General features: G+C 42.5%; 1 protein-coding gene and 1 non-coding gene across 51 annotated transcripts in view; one reads left to right on the forward strand and one right to left on the reverse strand.

The window, feature by feature from the left end:
* The window catches only part of Magi1 (membrane associated guanylate kinase, WW and PDZ domain containing 1), a 650,928-nt gene that overhangs the window by 212,348 nt on the left and 418,248 nt on the right, over window positions 1-20,332 (reverse strand). The gene's annotated exons all lie outside the window — the stretch shown is intronic.
* Window positions 3,823-3,950, forward strand: LOC121828420 (small nucleolar RNA SNORA44). Its single transcript, XR_006070893.1, has one exon. It is a non-coding gene; the product is annotated as a small nucleolar RNA SNORA44 (small nucleolar RNA).

Consider the following 20,332-nt stretch of genomic DNA (forward strand, 5'->3'; position numbering starts at 1 on the left):
TATCTAAGTCTCCAAACAATCAAGCCAACATGTATTAGTAATCTCTCCTGTAATTCTAATAGAACTTTTCTAAAGATTCAGTTCGGGGCACTAATGTAATCAACATAATCACATCAGTGTTATAATGTACCTGGCATACTAGCGTGAAACTGAGTGGTGATCCTGTCATTCCCATGCAGATATTGCTAATCAATCACTGTGCTCTCTTTTCTGGATGAAGGATCCCAGTTCCAACAGACTCAAGTCAGGCCCACCTCTGCCATTCCAGAAGTGTAGTGGAGGCTCCTGACTACAGTAAGTAACACTTGGTTTTCACCCTCACCTGCCTCTCTCTCTGTCATTCTGTTGCCTTGCTCCAAATCAAAGAAAACGAGTATTACATTTCTGCCCTGGAATTTAAATAATGGCTTCATCTAAGAGCAATTTAGAACTCGTACATTCCAGGAAGTCTCCTATTGACTAAACTCAGGTTGTAATAAGCCTGACTTTTTCTGAATCCCTTCAACAGTCTGCTATGCTAGACATTACCACACTCATCATCTGCTGCCAGGATTATCCTTGGAGTATCTCTCTTCTCACCTGAAAAACGGTTGTGCCAATATCTATATTGAAGAGTTGTCATAAGGACTAGGAGTGATGTACAGTTGTCACTGAGATGTATGTTCCAAGAACAAAGATTTGCTTAATTTATATAACTCAAGCATTCAGAATAGTGCTGGCATGCAGTAAATGGTCAATAAATATCTTTTAAATAAAAGAATATGTAAAAGGCCTTTTACATATACAGGGAATTCTATCTATATACACAGTCAGTGTTCTTTCCATAAGAACTGAATTCATGAAGTCACCCTAGATGTTCTTTCTGTCAGTTACAATCATAATTTCCAAGGTCGGAAGTCAAGGACAGAACCAAACCACAGAGAAGCAAAGGATGCATGATCTTAGCACTCCAAAGAGAAAAACAAAATCAAACAAAGCTTTAGTACCTTTGAGTAAAAAGTGTTTGATACAATATAACACACACACACACACACACACACACACACACACACACACACACACAATTAATGCAAGGAATCTTTGAAGAACTTATGTCTTAGTTACTTTTCAATTCCTCTGCAGAGACACCATGACTGAGACAATTTATAGAAGAAATTATTACTGGGGCTTACACTTCCAGAGGATTAGTTCATGGCCATCAGAGTAGGAACATGGTAGGAGACAGGTATTGCTGTGGGATGGTCTTTCTGTGCGCTGTGAATATGTGTTGCTACTATTGGTTAATAAAGAAGCTATTTTGGCCTATGGCAACACAAGATATAACCAGGCACGTAATCCAAGAGAGATACAGTGACAAGAGAGGCAAGGTCAGAGGAGACACTGCAAGCTGCTGAGGAGCAAGATGTAATAGTACACAAGTGTTCTTTTAGACACTTTTAAAGCCATGAGACACGTGGCCATATGTAGATTAGCAGAAATGTGTTAATTCAAGATGTTAGAGCCAGCTAGCAAAAAGTCTGAGCCACAGACCAAACAGTTTGTAACTGATATTAAGCCTCTGAATGATTATTTTATAAAAACAGCTGCTCTCTGAGTGGGACCAGGCGGGACCGAGAAGCTTCAGTCTACAAAGCATGGCCTTAGAGCAGTATCTGAGAGCTCACATCTTGATTCACACAAGCACAGGGCAGAGAAAAACACTGAGAATAGTGTGAACTTTTGAAACCTCCAAGTCTACCCCCCCACTGATACATCTCCTCCAACAAGGGCACACCTCCTAATCCTTCCCAAATAGTTCTATCAACTGGAGACCAAGTATTTGAATGTATAAGCTTATGAGGGCCATTTTCATTCAAACCATAACAAGTGAGTTTTATATGAAGGTAAGATCAGAACCAGAGCCACGCTGAGACTCAAAGACATCCTAGGAAAAAAGAAAAGGCAAAATTCTCATATATCTTTATTCAAAATATTTAGTTTTTAAATTTTATGTATGTATGTATGTTTTGTTTGTTTGTTTGTTTGTTTGTTTGCCTGCATGTGTGTCTATGCACCACGTGAGTGCGTGGTGCTCACAGAAGCCAGAAGAGGGCATTAGCTCCTCTGGAACAGAAATGAAGCCTGGGTCTTCTGGTAGAGCAGTCAGTACTCCAAACTGCTAAGCCATCTCTCCAGCCTCTTAAAATAATTTCAAAAACATTATCTTAAAGTGTTAAAATGATTACTGATAGTGCTCTTAAGATGTATGCTTGTATGCTTCTCCTACTTTATCCCAATTCGCCATTTGTAAAAAACCTAAAACTGTCTTAGAAGTGTCCTATTTAAACTCTCCACTAAATGCAATAGTCTACTCTGCTTAAGCTCAAGGTTGCCAGTCTGCTTCCAATGTTAGAAAAGCTCACTGCTTCTAGAGGTGAACCCCAGGATGAAGTTGGCTTATGTTTGAGGAACGACAGTGTAAATGAGGTCCCTCAGCTCAGTGAGGTGGTGATGTGAGGAGATTTATGTCTCCCAGTTCAGTCTCCCTCCTGATACAGCCTCTAGACAACTGGGCCCAGGTACACAGTTTTTGCCCCTTGCATTCCTTCTTGTGAGTGATGTACCACACCTGTCTCAATCTCACACATGCACACACTTGGCTTATGTCATGTGAATGAATAAATAAATATTGTGACAATGTGACTCTCTTAGGAATGCAACATTGCCTACCACACCTTGGCTCTCTACCCAGAACCCTGCAAGCTAAGGGAGGGTTCCACCTATAGTTAGGACCTCAGCTCTCACAAATCACTATCAATGTCTTCAGGCCACAAAGACCCCAGAGACTCCAGCAACCAGGCTGTGCATCCCATTTGCTGCCCTTAAGTAATCACATTATGTTGCTTCTTCTTAAAAAATTCACAGTTTTATCCTGAGACGATGTAGCACCATTTCTGCCAGGAAGCACATGCAGAAACATGGTTCTGTTTTGTTTCTGGACATACTGTATTTGATAAAATTAGAAAGAAGTCGTCATACCAGCATTCTCACAGGAGGAGGAGGGGATTTTCAACCAGCTATGAGATGCCCCATAAAGAAGACATAAGGAAACATTTTTTGCTGGTTCCAAATCCCACTTGCAACACTGATCCAGCACCAGAATGGAAGAGCTGGATGCCAAGTGTTACTGAGCACAATTAATCCTGTATGAAAACTTGGCCACAAGGGATAATGAAGTCTCCCTGGTCTAAGAGTTTTTCAATAAGGACAGATGCCCTCTGCAAGCTCTCTAAAATCCACTGCATTCTGGAAGTCCACAAAACACAAGACACACTTGGCACTGGACCTCCCTTGGCTGTAATGGAAAACTAGGTCATTGTGAATAGCCATAAGGGGAACAGTCTTGAAGTACTGCCCAGCCCGACTACTGTGTGAGTTCTGTAATCAGAGCATCAGATTCTATGAGGTCAATGTAGGTGTTTTTGAGACAGGGTAACAGAAACTTAACAAAACCCAGTGTCCCAATGGCACTGAGGTCATGAAGATGTGGGTTGGGACCCTCCAGCAAAGTTTCTGTCAAGGTGCTGCAGCACCTTCTGTCACTCAGTGGTTAGACCACTGAACCCAAGACAGACACATGTGTGAACTCTGTATAGCTCCCCTCTATGGTGAGCGGGACAGACCTCTCTACCCGCTATCAGCTGCCATCTCACCAAACTTGCTGCTGAGATGCAAAGAGGATCTGACAGCCAAAACATTCAGTTCTAGAGCCTCAGAAATTAAAGCCAGTGAGAAAGGTGAATGGAGCATGATTCATAAAGACCTCACTAAAAAAGAAAATAACACCATGTTTCCAAGAGCTTTGGCTGGGGTATGGTCATGGGCTCTCCAACTACATCACCGAGTAACGTGGAGACACTCTGACAGCTCAGGTCAGCACAGTGCCTGCAGCTGCTACTCATCTTAGAGAGGGGAGGGGAGGATGGAAGCAGGCTAGACATACATATAGTCCATCAGCTGGTGAACAGATAGTGAAGGTGCAGTACACTCATACAATGGAATAATATTCAATTTAGGGAAAATGAAATCCACAGGTTAATGGATTGTGAACTGGAAGCCATTACCTTGAGTGAGAAAACTCAGATGGAGAAAGACAAACCACATGTTTTCTCTGAAATAGGAACTTTGTGTGTTTCATTTGGAATGCCCATACAGATTAGGACACCAGTAAAAGGCCATGTAGGAGCGGAGACTCTTTCAAGCAAGGGGAGACAGAATATAAGGGTAGAAAGAGGGGAAAGAGGAAAACAGAATAGGAGAGATTAAGGGGATGGAGGATAGGAGGGAATACTGAGAGCAATAACTAACTAAAATCCTTTTGGAAAAGACACACACACACACACACACACACACACACACACACACACACACACACACACACTTAACCTATAACCACACATTACCAAATAAAAACCCCAATGCAGGAATGGGCTACTTCTTTGTGAAGTTGTTGACCAATGGGGCCACATAGACCTACAAACATTACAGGTTATTATCATTGATTTTGGTTACCTTCCAGAATTTGAGGTTAAGATCCTATTGCTGAAGACACCATACCCTTGATTCATAAAACATGGAGGTTAACAACATTGTTGCCTAAACCAAACCTGAACAATTCCAACTCCAGTTGACATCCCAATGTGGACAGGAAAAATCTCCTGGGGATCCACTCCTATATGAAGAACTACAGGCAATTAATGACTGTGGAGAGAGGAAGAATTGTCTTTCTCAGGGATGAGGCCCCCAATTGGTCATCTAATACCAGTGGTCAGCCCCAGAAACATATGCGTACAAGTAACACTAAACCGACTCGGCAGGTTGCATCTATGTATATATTTGAATATATGTCTATGCTGGATAGTTTTATGTCAACTTGGCAAAAGCTCAAGTCATCTGAGAGGAAGGAGCCTCAATAAAGATAAGGCCTTAGTAAAATACGGCTTTAGGCAAGCCTACAGGGCACTTTCTTAATTAGTGATTGAGGAGGGAAGGCCCAGCCCACTGTGGGTAGTGCCATCCCCTGGGCTCCTAGTCCTGGGTTCTATAAGAAAGCAGGCTGAATAGGCCATGATGAGCAGCATCCCTCCATGACCTCTGAATCTGCTCCTGCCTCCAGGTTCCGGCCCTGTTTGAGTTCCTGTCCTGACTTCCTTCAGTGATGACTACGATGTGGAAGTGTAAGCCAAATAAAGCCTTTCTTCCCCAAGTTACTTTGGTCATGGTATTTCATCACAGCAAGTAACCCTAACTAAGACAATATCAATAGTAATTAAAGAAAAAGAGGCCATGAATTTGAGAGGAAGTGGGAATAGGGATGCATGAAAGCAATGAAGCGGGGGAAAGGATGCAGTATTTTCATTAAAAATTTAACAAAAGAACAACAACAACAACAAAAATCCATATTGAAAACAGCTAGCTGGCTTTCACAGTCCTGGAAGGGCTAGGCATGCTGTTTTCCTTGTAATGATCCATCACTTCTAAAGAAAAGTAATCATCAGTCTCACCCAGCTGTGCACCCTGTGAGCTACAGTAACAACCTAACTGGCCAGATGTGCCCAATGGTGTAATAGTGTCACACCCATTACGGAGATAACCAACCACTTTCTTAATTGGATTTAAGGCCCACTCCATATGCCTGGCTCTGTTAATGAGGCCAAGAACCTGTGGCAAGATAGGTCACAGGTCCTACGAGAAAACCTACGCGCACTAAAACAACTCCTAGTGACATATTGCTGCACCCAAAGATCAGTGTATCTCTCAGTCCTCACCAGAGATTCTTCCTACATCAGAAAGCGATGAATAGAGACTGTAATTAGTCAGTGTGTAGAGAACAAGAAACCTCAGAGTGCTCAGCCCTAAACGGGATATCTGTATCACACCCTTCCCTACAAGGATCGAAGATCTTAGTGGAAGGGGGAGAGAAAGACTCTGAGGGCCAGAGATGGTGGCTTAGGAAACAGTGTTTTGTTAGTTTAGTTTTGTTTGGTATACAGCAGGGCAGATGTACCACTTAGAACTATCAACCGGAAGTGATAGGTGGCGCAAGCCTGTAACTCCTGCACTCAGGAGGTTAGACAGGAACTCTCTGAGTCTGGGGTCAGTCTGGTCTACACAGAAAGTTCCACGCCAGCCAAAGAACTCACAGCAACTGTGACAGCGTGCACAAAGCCTGCGCAAGCTCAAGCCAGACAAAACCCCAACATGTGGAATGGGCGGCACGTTCCCCTCCACAGAGGAGCTGTTGGCATTTGATACAAAGCTACTGGGAAAGGCCGAGTCGAGTTTCTTTAAGGTGTGACCGCTGATGTAAGGGCCTCATTCCAGGATAGGAACCACACCCAGGCGTAGTTGGCTACCACAAAAGTGACTTAATGTATTTAAAACAGACACAAAGACAGCGAGAGAACACCAAGTTGGGTAGGTAGTGAAGGGGGCGGGGGCAGAGCTCAGAGGAGTTGGGAGAGGAGCTGACTACAATCACAATATATTATATAAAATTCTCAAGGGACAAAATATTAGGTTTTAATTTTTTTATTTTTTATTTAAAAGGAAAAGGATGGGGTGTAGTTTACAAACAGAACGTTTGGAAGGCCCTGAATATCATTCTTAGCACTGTAAAAAAAAAAAAAAAAAAAAATATGGCTCATGATTTAAACTTGACATAGTCACTTATATTCTTTCTTTATTCATTAATGTATGTTTTTCTTATTCTAAAACTATAATGGTCACACATGTTCTTATGACTATCAACCAGAAGTGGTGGTGCAAGCCTGTAACTCCTGCACTCAGGAGGTTAGACAGGAACTCTCTGAGTTTGGGGTCAGTCTGGTCTACATAGAAAGTTCCAAGCCAGGCAAAGTTACATAGTGAGACCCTGTCTCAAAAAGACAATCAGCTCCCTCTAAGCAAAGCTTTTTTTTTTTTCCTCCTGTCTCATCTACTGGTCTATCCCAAGACTAAGTCTGAATCTAATGTTGGGTAAATTCTTCAAATAAGTAGGTAAGTAAGTAAGTAAAAATAAACAAACAAACAAACAAACAAATAAATAAATAAATAAATAAGTGTTTATTGATGAAACTCCCCCAAACAAGGAGAAAAGTATCTATAATGAAGCAAAAGTCCATATCACTGAGCAACAGAGAGCGCACCTGATAACCATTCTCAGATATTCTTTCCAGAATATATTGTAGACTTAATTTGGGACTCGACTATAGAAAGTATTTGTATCTCCCGCCCCCCCCCCCACTAGCATTTGCTCCTGGCTTGATGTTAGCATTCTCTCCGGGTCTCTCCTGCCTCAACAGCCTTGTCAGCTGACTGCACCAGAAGTGAGGAAGTGACGCAAACACCAGAGCTGCCTCCAAGCTGAAGTTCAACTTTGGCGGAATAAAAAAAGAAGACTCCTAATGAGTTCGGTCTCCCTACCACAGGTCACGTTTCTTGCATAAGTCAAGCAGGGTGCAGAATCATTACAGCTGCACTAAATGCTGTATTGTGCCTACCTAGAAAGAAAGATCTTTCTACCAAAGAACAAATAACAATCGAACTAAGACCACACCGCACAAAACATAGAGTCAAGCACCTCAGAATCCTACAGAGGGACAAGAGACCCCTATAATATCACTAATTTTCTTCCCACCTTTTTCTCTTACAAAGCATACAAGGATTTCTAAATATGAATGCATACATTTCAATGCTGCCTAGATATCGTCTACATGCTTAATGCTTTACGATCTGCCCCAACTCAGTAGATTAGAACTATTCCATCCTTCTTTACTGTAGAAGGCAAAAATCATGCCAGCCTTCCTTTCTTCTACACAGTCCACCAAATTTTACCTTGAGACCACACCCAGATCTGCTGGCTTCCTCCATATCCGACAGCTGTATGAACCTGCACACTGGCCTTCATCCCCTAAGCTTGCCTTTCTACAGGCTGCCGGTCAGAATCTCCTGAGTTGTCCTCTGAAGTCCTAAGTCACAAGGGAGTCTCTCAACACAAGCACTCAGTATCTTGCCAGGGACGATGGCTAGAGGGTCATGTATATTCCTTAAGGCTCACAGAGCTGAACATCAGTGATCTAGAATTCTACTGCATAGATCACATTTCTCAGAAAACTAAGCTGGACCACAGAAGATCTGTACTCAAAATCCTGTGTTAAAAAAAAAAAAAAAAGCTAAGTTCCCACCTGATGACATTCCCTATAACCTCATAAACGTCTTCCAACACTTCCTTCCCTTTTGCCCCACTCTGCCCCAGCCCCTTATTGATCATCAAACAAGTCAGGCATACTTCTGCCTCTTGGACATTGCACTGACTGTTCATTCAACTGGGAACAAGCCATCAACACCCTGATTTCCAGAAGGAAAACAAACTCGCTCCAATTCATCTGGATCACCTTTCTGGTGGAAAACTCCCAATCACTCCCACCCACACCCTCAGTGCTTTATCCTGTTGCACTCTGCCTTTTCCTCCCACTTTTTTTGTTTATCAATTTCAAACTCAAGAGAACAACAGTCTTTCATCCTTCTGTTTGCTGAGAACACCAGAAAGTACCTAGAAGATGGCGGTTGTTGAGGTATTCACTGAATTCATGAAGGTGCACAGTGAGAACCTCAGTACACAAACACAGCCTTCACCCCTGTGGATACAGATTACAGTGATGATTGCTAAATAAGTGGTTTGCCCTCTATAACTTCCCAGTTCTCTGTAGGTTGGCCATTCATTGCAATTGAGTGTCCTAAACATACCAGAGGCCCTAGTAGACTATCTGCCCCTTCAGTCAAGCTTAGCAAGAGTTACTTTGGCTTTTCTACTACTTTACCTCTAACCCTAGAAGGTGAACCCCACACAGCTACATATGCAATAACAGACTGTTCAGGAACAGAGCGCACTCTCTGTGGACAACGAATAAAGGTCTTGTCTGGGTCATTTATGAGCCTACACAGCAGATTTAAGGATGGGAGGAGGGAACAGCTGGTGTAGAGAAGAGGCTCAGGCCTGGGTTAGTTCTTCTCCGAATGGCCAGGCCCAATCACAGTGGGCAATAATACACAGAAACCTCCCTCAGTGCTCTTGGGAACTGAGTGAAGTGGGTGTCTGTAAGCACCCCACAAAAGTACTCACTGCAGGTGAGAGCCCTTGGAACTGCTATTAGGCACGTAACATCAAAGACAGGCTCTGGGGGTTGATGGAGGAGAATGCCAGAGCATTCTGAGCAGGAAATCCAGGTCAAATACAACTTCTGCAGAGAGCAAGCTTTTCCAAGGAAATTGCTGGGCTTTCCCTTTGCATTCTGACCCTGTTACCTCATTTCTCCCACTTGAACCTCATACCAAGGCCATCATGAGCACAGATATCCATGGCAAGCACACAGTTAGTACCAATCCCAAGCCCCTCTATGATTAGTACTCAAATGGTGGCTTCAAGGGATGCAAGTTTTTCCAAAGAAGGACACACTTCAATCAGCAAGTGAACACCAACCGGCATAGGCTATGACTTTGACTTCTTGAATTTTTGAAATTATGAGTGCAAATGTCACACAAGTATTATACCTCTCTCTCATAGACATATAATATGGACCCATACAGAATTTTACAACACAAAGATAATATTACAAATAATTCAAGAGGGTGGATGGCTCCATGGTGTATACAGCTCTTGCAGAGGACTTGGGTTGGGCTCCCAGCACCCACATTCACAACTGACTATAACTCCAGCTCTGCACTCACAGGCACATACCCACACACATACATATAATTTAAAAAAATATTTAAAAAAGAAAGAGTTCACCAGGTGGTGGTGGCGCATGCCTTTAACCCCAGCACTCGAGATTAAAGAGGCAAGTGGAGCTCTGTGAGTTCAAGGCCAGCCTGGTCTACAAAGCGAGTTTCAGGACAGCCAGAGCTGTTACACAGAGAAACCCTGTCCTGAGAAACAAACAAACAAACAAAGAACCAAAAAGAGAGAATCCAAGCCAAAACTAAATAAACAATTAGTTTATTTGAACTCAACATAGTCAAACTACTGTGATGTCAAGTCAGTCTAAGAATAATTAGCAAGATCCTTTCATTTGCTGACACTGAATCTTTACAATGTGCAGTCTATCGTTTCCGGTTACCAGATCTCAATTCAGATATTTCATATCTGAAATGCCCCAACAGTTCCATGTGGCTTAAGACTTACTGACCCTGGACAGTGTGAGTGCAGACGTTAAGCACTTTCCTTTTCCAGACTCTATCTTCTGCTGCTCTCTGATTCATGCTTGTTAAGTACCTTAGAAAGGAGTTTGAAATATCTCCCAATTTAGGACAGCATTAACCTCAGCTCCCAGATATCTCTTGGAATATGATTACTATATGAAGTAATATGACAGTGGGAATGGGCTGCTCTGTATACATAGAGTTGTATTGCAAATAATATCTGTGTTTTTTCTGATCTCAAGAGAAACTGCTTCATTAAGCTTCCTTTTTGCAGTGGTATTTCTTGCTAATGACACACTAATGTATGTTGACGATAAGGCTTTCAAACAGCTATACCAAAAACAAACCTAACGAAACAATTAACTAGCAACATAGAGGACAGGAGGCAGGTAGAGTTAAAAACCATCCTGCATGCCTGGAGCTACTCTCAATGTTCTAGCTTCTGTACAAGGGAGCTTCTGAAGGATGTTCTCAGCAAGGTTTTAAGGAGAGGAAGTGAAAACGAGTTCCGGATAGGTATAAATCCACCACCTGAGAGTCTCTTTGACCACGAAAAGGTCTCCTCTTCTTGAAGGTGAGACTACAGCTTCTTCTGGCTTCTGAAAGGTGAAGTGGATCACCAGAGCATGAAAGGCAGTTCAATTTGGAGAGCTTTCCACAGCAACAGTGGTGTAGAGCTCAAAGCTAGACAGAACCTAACATAATAATTAACACATCCCAGCAACTCCTTGACAGTCCCTATCCCTCCCTCCCTTACCCATGGGCCTCAAAAGACACTTTTTGAAAAAAAACCAAGCTGGCTTAAAGTTAACTTTCTCCCTTCCAGTGGGAAAAAGGAAGGTTGGTTGAAAGTATTGCTCAGCCTACAGAATGAGCTATTATGACCTAGTTCTGCCTTACAGCTGACTCAGCTGAGACCAGCTGAAACAATGCTTTTCAGGAGGCCAATGCTGGAGCTGGTGAGGCTCTGACAGGACCCTGCCAAAGTCAGCGATTTCTTAAAAATGAGGTCAGGTTATAAGGAACCCTGGTAGCCTTGCTGCTGCTGCAAGAAAGCTAAACCAGCCACCAAGTACCTACCCTCCCTAAAAACAGCCAAGAAATAGTGGGCCACACCCTGGTCAAGAAGTGCCATTGAGCACAGCTAAAAAGTCGTCAGTTTATCCATAGTCACACTATTGGCAGATACTGTATCCCAGCCAAGAGAAACCTGCAGGTGGGTCACAGGCTCTGGTTCTGTCCTTTAGAAAAGCATTAAGTAGAGAGAAAGTATATGCAAACACATCACATTCCCAAATCTTGCTGTCAGACTCCCTAAAATTAAATCTGAATTTGTTAGCTAAAAAGTATCAATGACTCCAGCACTAAAATTAAGGGGCAATGTTACAAAAATACCCAAGACTTAGTTCAGTGCCTAAAAGGCGCACTTGCGATGGTCCTACAGAGTAACCACAGCAGTACCATCCTATGTTCTTCATCCACCCAACAATTCACTCAGGCCTTTCAAGTACCAGTTAGGGGCCAGACCCTGGCGCTGCAGTGGTAAGCAAAGGCCACCAAGGACTTCCCTTTAGGGACCTCACAGATCTCTTATAAGGAAGGCAGACAGGCTAAAAGGAAGTTCACAGAAACCAGTAATGCTTCCTGACTTGCTCAGCAAGCATACATTTTGTGTGAGTATGCATGACTACTGTCCAAATGAAGGAACAGACTCATAGATGTGAAGTGGCTGGCTAAGGTCATCTTTACAGTCAGTGACAGAGTAAGCCCAGGTAGGTCCAACTCCTAGCAAAATTTTAAAACAAAACAAACAAACAAAAACCCATCAAAAATGAAGAAAGGAAATGAAGAAGTGGGGAACCATTTTGATATTATATTTATTTGTGAGTATATAGGTCTGTGTGAATGTCTGCACATACATGCAGGTGTCAATGGAGGCCAGAAGAAGGTTTCAGATACTCTGAAGCTGCAGTTAACAGGCTGTGTGGCTGTGTGGCCTGCCTGGCATGGGAGCTGAGAACTGAACTCAGGCCCTCTGGAAGAGCAGTATGTACCCATAACCACTGAGCCATCTTTCCAGACTCCATCTTAATATTTGAAAGGAAAAAAAATCAGACAAACTAATAAATAGGATTGACTGACAGTTTGTGTATTCCCTTAAAATTCTTGATTGTAAACAAAGCAATTTTTTAAATGGATAAAGAATTTCTACACACAGCTTACCAAACAAGATATACAGGTGGCAAATAAGCACATGTGGGCATGTTTAGCATGTATAATTGTTTGGAACTAGGACAAATTACTATCACAGTATTAGAAAGACTGAGAAAAAAAAATCTGGCAGGATGGCTTGAAATGTAAAGACACTCCTTGCCAAGCATAACAAGCATAGATTAACCCCAGAACCTCCATGGTGGGAGGAGAGAATCTAATCCTGCAGGTCCTCTGTCCTCCAATACATGTACTGTGAAGCTGTGTGTGTATGTGTGTGTGTGTGTGTGTGTGTGTGTGTGTGTGTGTGTGTATACTCATACACATGCATACACACATGTATGCATGTATACACACACACACTGAATAAACATTAAAAACCATCCACACACACCTATAAATATTTTTAAATAGACTAAGAAAATATTTAACTTTACAATATAGCTTGGGATTCTTTTATTTGAAATATTTGAGACAAGACTGTTTCTGAGTTCCCAGTCCTTTGGATTTTGACATATTTGTATAGCCTTTACCCAGTGCACATCTCTCATTTGAAAACCCAAACTCTGAAAAACAATGAAATTACAAATTTTTTAAGTATGGACATGACACTAAAAACTCATTAGGGTTCGGCATTGGAAGTTCTGATGCTCAGCGTGTACCAAGTATTAGAGAAATGCCAGGCATGGCGGTGCATGACTTGAACACCAGCACTTAGGTGGCAGAGGCAGGGAGATCTCTATGAGTTCCAGGCCAGTCTGGTCAACATATTGAGCTCCAGATCACCCAGGACTACACAGTGAGACCTGTCTCAAAAACAAAACAAAACAAAAAACAAACGCTAGTCTATACAGCAACTGAGAGTCTTACACTACTCACCACAGTGAGGATGCACCACTATAGAAGTGGGTAAGTTTTCCCTAGCATTAACTATGGACTCACCATGTGACCCAAGAGATCTCACTCCTAGGTATTTACCCAAACAAAGTGAAAATCCAATTTGACAAAAATCCCTTGAATCCTCACATGGTTCTTTGCCCAGGAACTCTAAGCCTATTCTCTTACTTTCTGTGGGGCCTCCTTAATGACATTATTCATAATCTCCTGAGTGAAAGCGATTCAATAGTCCTTCAGGAGGTAAATAGATAAATGTACTGTGGTACATTCATGAGATAGAACAATACACAGCAATACAAAGGAACTAATAAAGCAAGCAACAACAGAGATGAGTCTTAACTCTATTTAATATGCAAAAGAAGCTGAATTCATAAGCTCAATACTAAATGATTCCATTTATATGGTATCTGGGATAAGTCAAAAATATTGGTAACACAAAGCAGATATGGATGTTTGGGGATGGAAGGATATTGACTACAAAGGATGGGATGGAAGGGATTCTGTGGGAGACTTCAATGCTCTCCTTGAATGAACTGACAGGTCCTAGACTATATGTGACTGCCAAAACGCAGTACCACATCCCCAGCTGGAAGTAATTTTAAAGTGAATTAAACTCACTTCAAAAAATTGAAGTTTTTAACAACAACAACAACCACTATCTAGCATTTCTTAGAAGCAGGCATGCATGTGCATGTACGCACACACATACACATACACATGCACACATTTAAAATTCACCTAGATTAAAGCCATCTCAAACTAGCATAAGTTTTCTTAATGACAAATGTTGGAACATACATATTTTCAAACTGGCAAGAAACATAACAGACTTTTTTTTTAACACCCTCTTGCTGGTTGGCAAGCACCACAGTTCACTTCAACACCTTCATTCTGCCTTCTGGAAAATGCAAACACAACACAGGCGTCTGGCGTAGGAGACCCAGGTTTTCCACATATCTTGTAAGTCACAAAAGCCACCTCGGAGAAAGGAAACTGAAACCTCCCCACGAATAAAATCAAACCTCAAGTATAATATAACTACCTCCACTGCCTTGGAGTCCCATCCCTAGTCCACTGCTGGAGGATTCTATGCTATAAGGTTAGGGACCTTTGTGATCATTACACATAGAAGATATCACTGGGCTCAGCACCTTGCTAACATTCAGGCTGTCCTCAGAAAATAAACCATGCCCCACCCCATGTCTTTGCATCACACATAACAAAAAAAGAAAACTCATGAGGAACAATTAGCTTCTTCAGTGCATGGCAAGACCAGCTGCCCTTGAGGGTTGGGTGAGGAATCTATCTAGAATTCTCTTCTCCAGACACATGTAGGTCTCCTTGGGCTCCAGAGCCATTCTCTTTTCTGAACGGTCCCAGAGCTCTGGCTCATCTGCCTACCAAAGACTCACTGAAAACCCCTATTACAAGCAATTCAAAGCATGAAATGAAAATTGATGCTTTCAGCTCATGTAATGATGAAAATGGGAAACTGCCAGAAACTCCATGTTCCTTAATTTCCCATGTCACATTTCAAGAATGCAGATAGCAGCGTGTCATATGAGATAAGAGAACGGACTAAGGGTGAAGCATTCTTCCCTAAATTTGACCCCATTAAAGCAGAGCATCTGCAATAAAAGTAAGTCTGGGAAGAATGTATTAACAAAAGAAGAGAAAAAAATACAGTCTTCAAAATCAGCACCAACCAGGGCCAAGGATGGAAAGTGCACATTAAAATAATGCATCCTGTGTCCTTCAGAGTGGATCAGATAATACAAGTGAGATGTGCAACCCAAGGCCTATCTCTAAAAATGATGGAACTGGACTAAAATACAATCTTTCTACAATATTATGCTTTATAGTCTTAGGAACTGAGAAAGGGTGGGGATATTGTACTGTCTTTCTTCTTCCATTAAAACAAAAGTTCTCTGTGGGCAACAATTGTTAACTACTGTACTGCAGGAATAGAGCAGACTGCCTGGTTCGATATTTAATGTGTAGGACAAATTTTTATTGAACAAATCAATGGAAGATTTTAGAAGAAAGATGTCTGCCTTCTTTCACCCAAGTATTGTGTTTTGTAACTACTAAATAAATATTAATACATTGAATTGGTTACATGATAGATCCTAGAGTCACATAAAAATGTATGAGACACTCTACTTAGCCTTAGACTAATAGTCTAGGTAGAGAAATAAATATTTGCTTGAAAAGTGAGCCATCTAGACAGTCAGGACTTCCCCATGATTCTGTGAAGGGTTTGGAGCCGGGGTGGATCAGATTACATAATGTACCACATTAAGGTTTAGGTATGAAACTTACTAAAAGGCTCGTGTGTTGAAAGCTTAGTGTCCAATGCAATGTTCAAAGGTAGATCTTTGGGGGTGTTTAATGATGGGTGCTCTAATAAATCAACAAATTAATATGACATTATTGGGAGGTGAGGGAAAGAAGGAGGAAGAATCTGGTTGAAGTAGGTCACGGGGCATGCCTTTGAAGGATCTAGTTTTCCCCTCTCTGTTTCCTGGCTGCTCTGAGGGAAGCTGCTTTCCTCCCACATGCCCTTTTACCCAGGGTTCTGCTTCAGCACTGCTTGCCAGTTGGTGGTCATGGACAGAAACCTCTGAACTCATGAGCCAAAGGAAACCATTTCAGCTGCGTGCTGTTTTCAGTGAGTTATTCCGTTACAGCAATGACAATCGGACCGACACCCCACACATAGGGATGGCTTCCTCAAGTGTGCGAAGCTGAGATTTGAGTCAAGATTAAAACTGGCAAAGACAGAGTCATTTCTGGAGCAGACAAGCAGAAAGAAGGTAAACAATGAGGTACTTCTGGGATTGTATGCACTAACAAGGCCTAAACTCCAACTTACCTTCTTCCACACCTAATCAGGTCAGCCATAGGCTCAAACACCTCCCACTTTGCTGGGCATCTCCACTTAAATGTCCCTTGTGACCTTTCAATTTCCCCGGTCACTCTTCCTAGAACTAATAGGTCATTTCCAACTCCTCCTCTCTCTTGTATTTCTCATTCCATTACTAAGTTCTTCAAACTTTACTGAATGGTTGGGTTCAGGACATTCAGTAGTCACAGCTTCCTTGTAAGTGTCCTTGTATTAACTTAAAACTTTAAGTCAAGGATTAACAAACTTTCTTCAAGTAAATAGTTCAGGGTTGGCGGGCTACACAGTCTGTGCTACAGGTACTATACCCTATAGTTACAGCACAAAAGCAGGAGAAAGAAAAGCCCATGTCCCAAGTGAAGACTATAGCCAAACAAACAAACAAACAAACAAACAAACAAAACTTTATTTGTGAGAAGAAGCAAGCAATGGATCACATTTGCCCAGAGGATCAGTTAGATGGCCTCTACCTTAAGTGGCTGCCAGTCATTTTCAAAAAATGCAAGCAAGCAATTCCTTCTGTTTAAATTCCCCCAAGATTCCCATGGCCCTCAAGAGAAGTTCTAAGACTGGTGTTCTGGTGGGACATAGGGGTGTCACTAAGTCCCTACCGTGACAGTCCCTCACAACTCGATAAACTGCACACTCCCCAATGAGTGACTCCTCCAAGATGTGCACATGACTGGGCCTTCACTCTGGACTCTCCAGGTGTCCTTCCGTCTTTCTGTCCTCTGCCCTTCAAAGACACCAGCAGAGCTTCCTATGCCACAAAACCATCCTTGACCTTAGTTCCAGCCACATCACCTGTACTCACTGTCCCCCACAGTTCAGAGGACAGCATGCCACCATCCCCCACAGATGCTTTTCCCACCATCAATGCCACTGGATCCTGAGTCACACTTCATGGGACGTTGTCTCCCAGGCCCCTAATCTACCTTCCTCACAGCTGAGACATATTAAGTATTTGTTTCATCAATTAAGGAAAAAGTCCTCAACCAACCTTGTATAATTTTTGAAGAAAGCTGAATTCACTGGGCACTTTACCTTGGCTGCACCAACTATTCTAATTTAGCACCAGCTACTAAAACTCGTCCGCATGTCGGAATGCCCTGTTCTTTCTGAGGATGACAGAATGGCATAATTGAAAATTTCCCCTTTTACAGGAGATGGACTTGAAAACTGCTACTTGGCTGTCTCCCCATTAGTCTTTAATTAGCTGCTTGAACAATGCTGAGTATGTTACATCCTCCTGCAGAAAGCTAGGTCCTCAGGCAATTAGTTTGTCCTGCTAAATATGGCCTGTGCTACCACTGTGCCCGTGGTAGGCAAACTTTCACAGAGGGGAGCAAATTCTTACAGCTTCCAGGACCTGGACAGAACCTCTGAGGCTGAGGACATGAGAGGTCTGAGTAAAGACTGTATTTATTATAAATATTTACATATGTAGACCATATTTATACACAGCATTTCTTCTATCAACCTGTGCAACTTTTAAAGACTGATTATACTCAGTTTGAAGGAAGTTGAAAGAAAATAGAAACTTGCACACACTGACAAGAATGTGCACTGTGAAATTCCTTTGCAGAGGTATTTCTAATCCTAAAACACAGATTCTCTAAGGCTAGAGGAATGGCTCATTCAGAAAGTGCTCGCTTTGCAAGCACAAAGACCTGAGTTGGAGCTACAGAACCCACAGAGAGAATGCCAGGCGCAGTGATACAGGCTTGTAATCTCAGTGCTGGACAGGTAGAGACAGGCAGATCCCTGGAGCTCACTGGCCAGTTGGTCTACCCTAACTGGTTAAGTTTTAGGCCAATGAGAAACCCTGTCTCCAAGGAGGTGGACAGGATTACTAGGATGACACCAGATGTTGTCCACTGGCTTCCACATACACCTTCACATGCACGTATGTGGACCTGAACACATGCTTCCTCACACACATGAACACACACATAAACGTAAGCATGCATAGAAAATACACACCTGTTTCACTCAGTAATGGTAGACACCTCAGGAGTTGAACCCCCAGAAAGTTGCAAGTAGGTACAAAGCTATTGCTCTAACAATGTTGTCATAGGATTGACCTAGCTGGTGACAGCCTAACTCATGGCATACTGGAGGCTTCCATAAATTCCAGATCATAAACTCCTGAGAACCTGTTTCATGTCTAGTAAGATATTTCTCATTCACTAAGTCCTCCCTGAACTCCTGACCTAAACCACAAGTTGATGACACGGTCTAGGCTTCCCCTATATGTTCAAGCTAAAAAGCAAAACCAAACAAACCATCAAACCCAAACAACTACAGTTAAAAAATAAATAAAGCTGGGCGGTGGTGGCACACACCTTTAATCCCAACACTGGGGAGGCAGAGGCATGTGGCTCTCCAAGTTCAAGTTCAAGGCCAGCCTGGTCTACACCATGAGTCCCAGGACACCCAAGACTACACAGAGAAAAACCCTGTCTCAAAAAAAAAAAAAAAAAAAAAAAAAAAAACTGGAGTCGCTCTTCCTCCCTTCTCACCCTTCCTTCGGCACACCTCTGCTCTGAGTAGAAGACAGTGACAGCTTCCTAGTTGTGTTCCCCGCTTCCACTCCTCCAGACAACTCAGCCCACTGCCTGGAGCGAGGCTTCCCACCACCAAGAGCAGGTCCGCACTCTAGTCGGGAGCCCGCCGTGGCTACTGTTCATTCTGAGTAGTGCGCTTGTGTCCTGAAATGCCACTTTCCACAGTTCTCCCCACATTCTCGACTCCAGCCATTCTCGTCTTCTTCCTATTTCTCCGCAAGTGCAGCTAGCACTTCTGTTGTAGTGTCTGTACTGGGCTGTCAATCACCCAGACATAGTTCCTCCCCTCTGTCAACGTTTATGTTTCCTTCCCTGTGGGGTCTAACATTAAAGACCCTATTCAAAACTGCAACACACCTAATGCCCATGTTCCTGGCCTTCTTCCTCTCCTCTGCTCCTCCCCCCATCACACCTGCACCATTTTGCACACTAAATAACTGACTATTGCCAAACTCCCTGACTGTAACACAGACCCCCATGCTGGACCTTCATTCTTGATCTTGATCGTAAATCCAGAGCATCCCAGTGGTTCTCAGAACAGAGATGTTGCAAAACGTGCCGAACTTTTAAATCTATCTTGTGACTAAATGAGCCAGCTCAAGCATGAAGCAGCCTAAAAACACAGATTTCAATAATGACTAGAAAGCAGGAAGTAGGCAAACGTGTACTGACATGGAAAGCTGCCCAGATGTGATTGATGATAACAAGAAAAGCCAAGCGGAACTCATGTGCTGGGCTAGTTACTGTGTATCAATATGGGAGGGAAAGGGGAGCTAAGCCAAAGTCCCAGCATCAAAATGAAAATGAAAAGCATTATAGTACTCTGCCCTATACATGGGGCATTTGCTACCAAAATTTTGGCAAGGATACTTTAATTATTGTCTTAAGATGTCAATGTCAGGTAGAAAAAAAGTGGCATTGATTCAACAGGAATGCAAGTTGCCTATGCATATATTGATGCAGAAAACTCAGAGCACGCACACACACACACACACACACACACACACACACACACACACACACACTCCTTTTGTATGAGTGTGTGAGGTCAGCTGAAATTATCTTTGTGACTGACCTTATTTGTAAACAATCAAGTCAACTTTTGTTTTGACCACCACAATAGTTTTTAGGAAGAAACTTCATGAAGTATTTCCTTTCCAGTAATCATTTCTGCCTTATCCTCCTTTCCCTACCTTGGCTGGACTAAATCAGCACGGGTTCTAATTCAAGCCTTAGAAGCTCAGCGAGATCTGGTCTACTTTGCTCACTGTGCTACAGTCCTCAATATCTAAAGGCACAGAGTAGGCATCCACATGTGTACTACTTCCAGGGTAGTACCACCACGAGATAGAAAGGTCAATAATGACCTAAGGATTCCAGAAGCCATAAAGAGAAGTAGCAAAGGCTTCCTTCCCTAAATCCAGGTGCTAAGCAGCATTAAAAAGAGCTAAATGTTTGCAGGCTAGTTTCCCTTTCAGGCCCTATCTATACTTAGTGTTTTTAAAGCAACACC

The sequence above is a fragment of the Peromyscus maniculatus genome, chromosome 3, assembly GCF_049852395.1.
Source record: "Peromyscus maniculatus bairdii isolate BWxNUB_F1_BW_parent chromosome 3, HU_Pman_BW_mat_3.1, whole genome shotgun sequence".
Classification (NCBI taxonomy): Eukaryota; Metazoa; Chordata; class Mammalia; order Rodentia; family Cricetidae; genus Peromyscus; species Peromyscus maniculatus.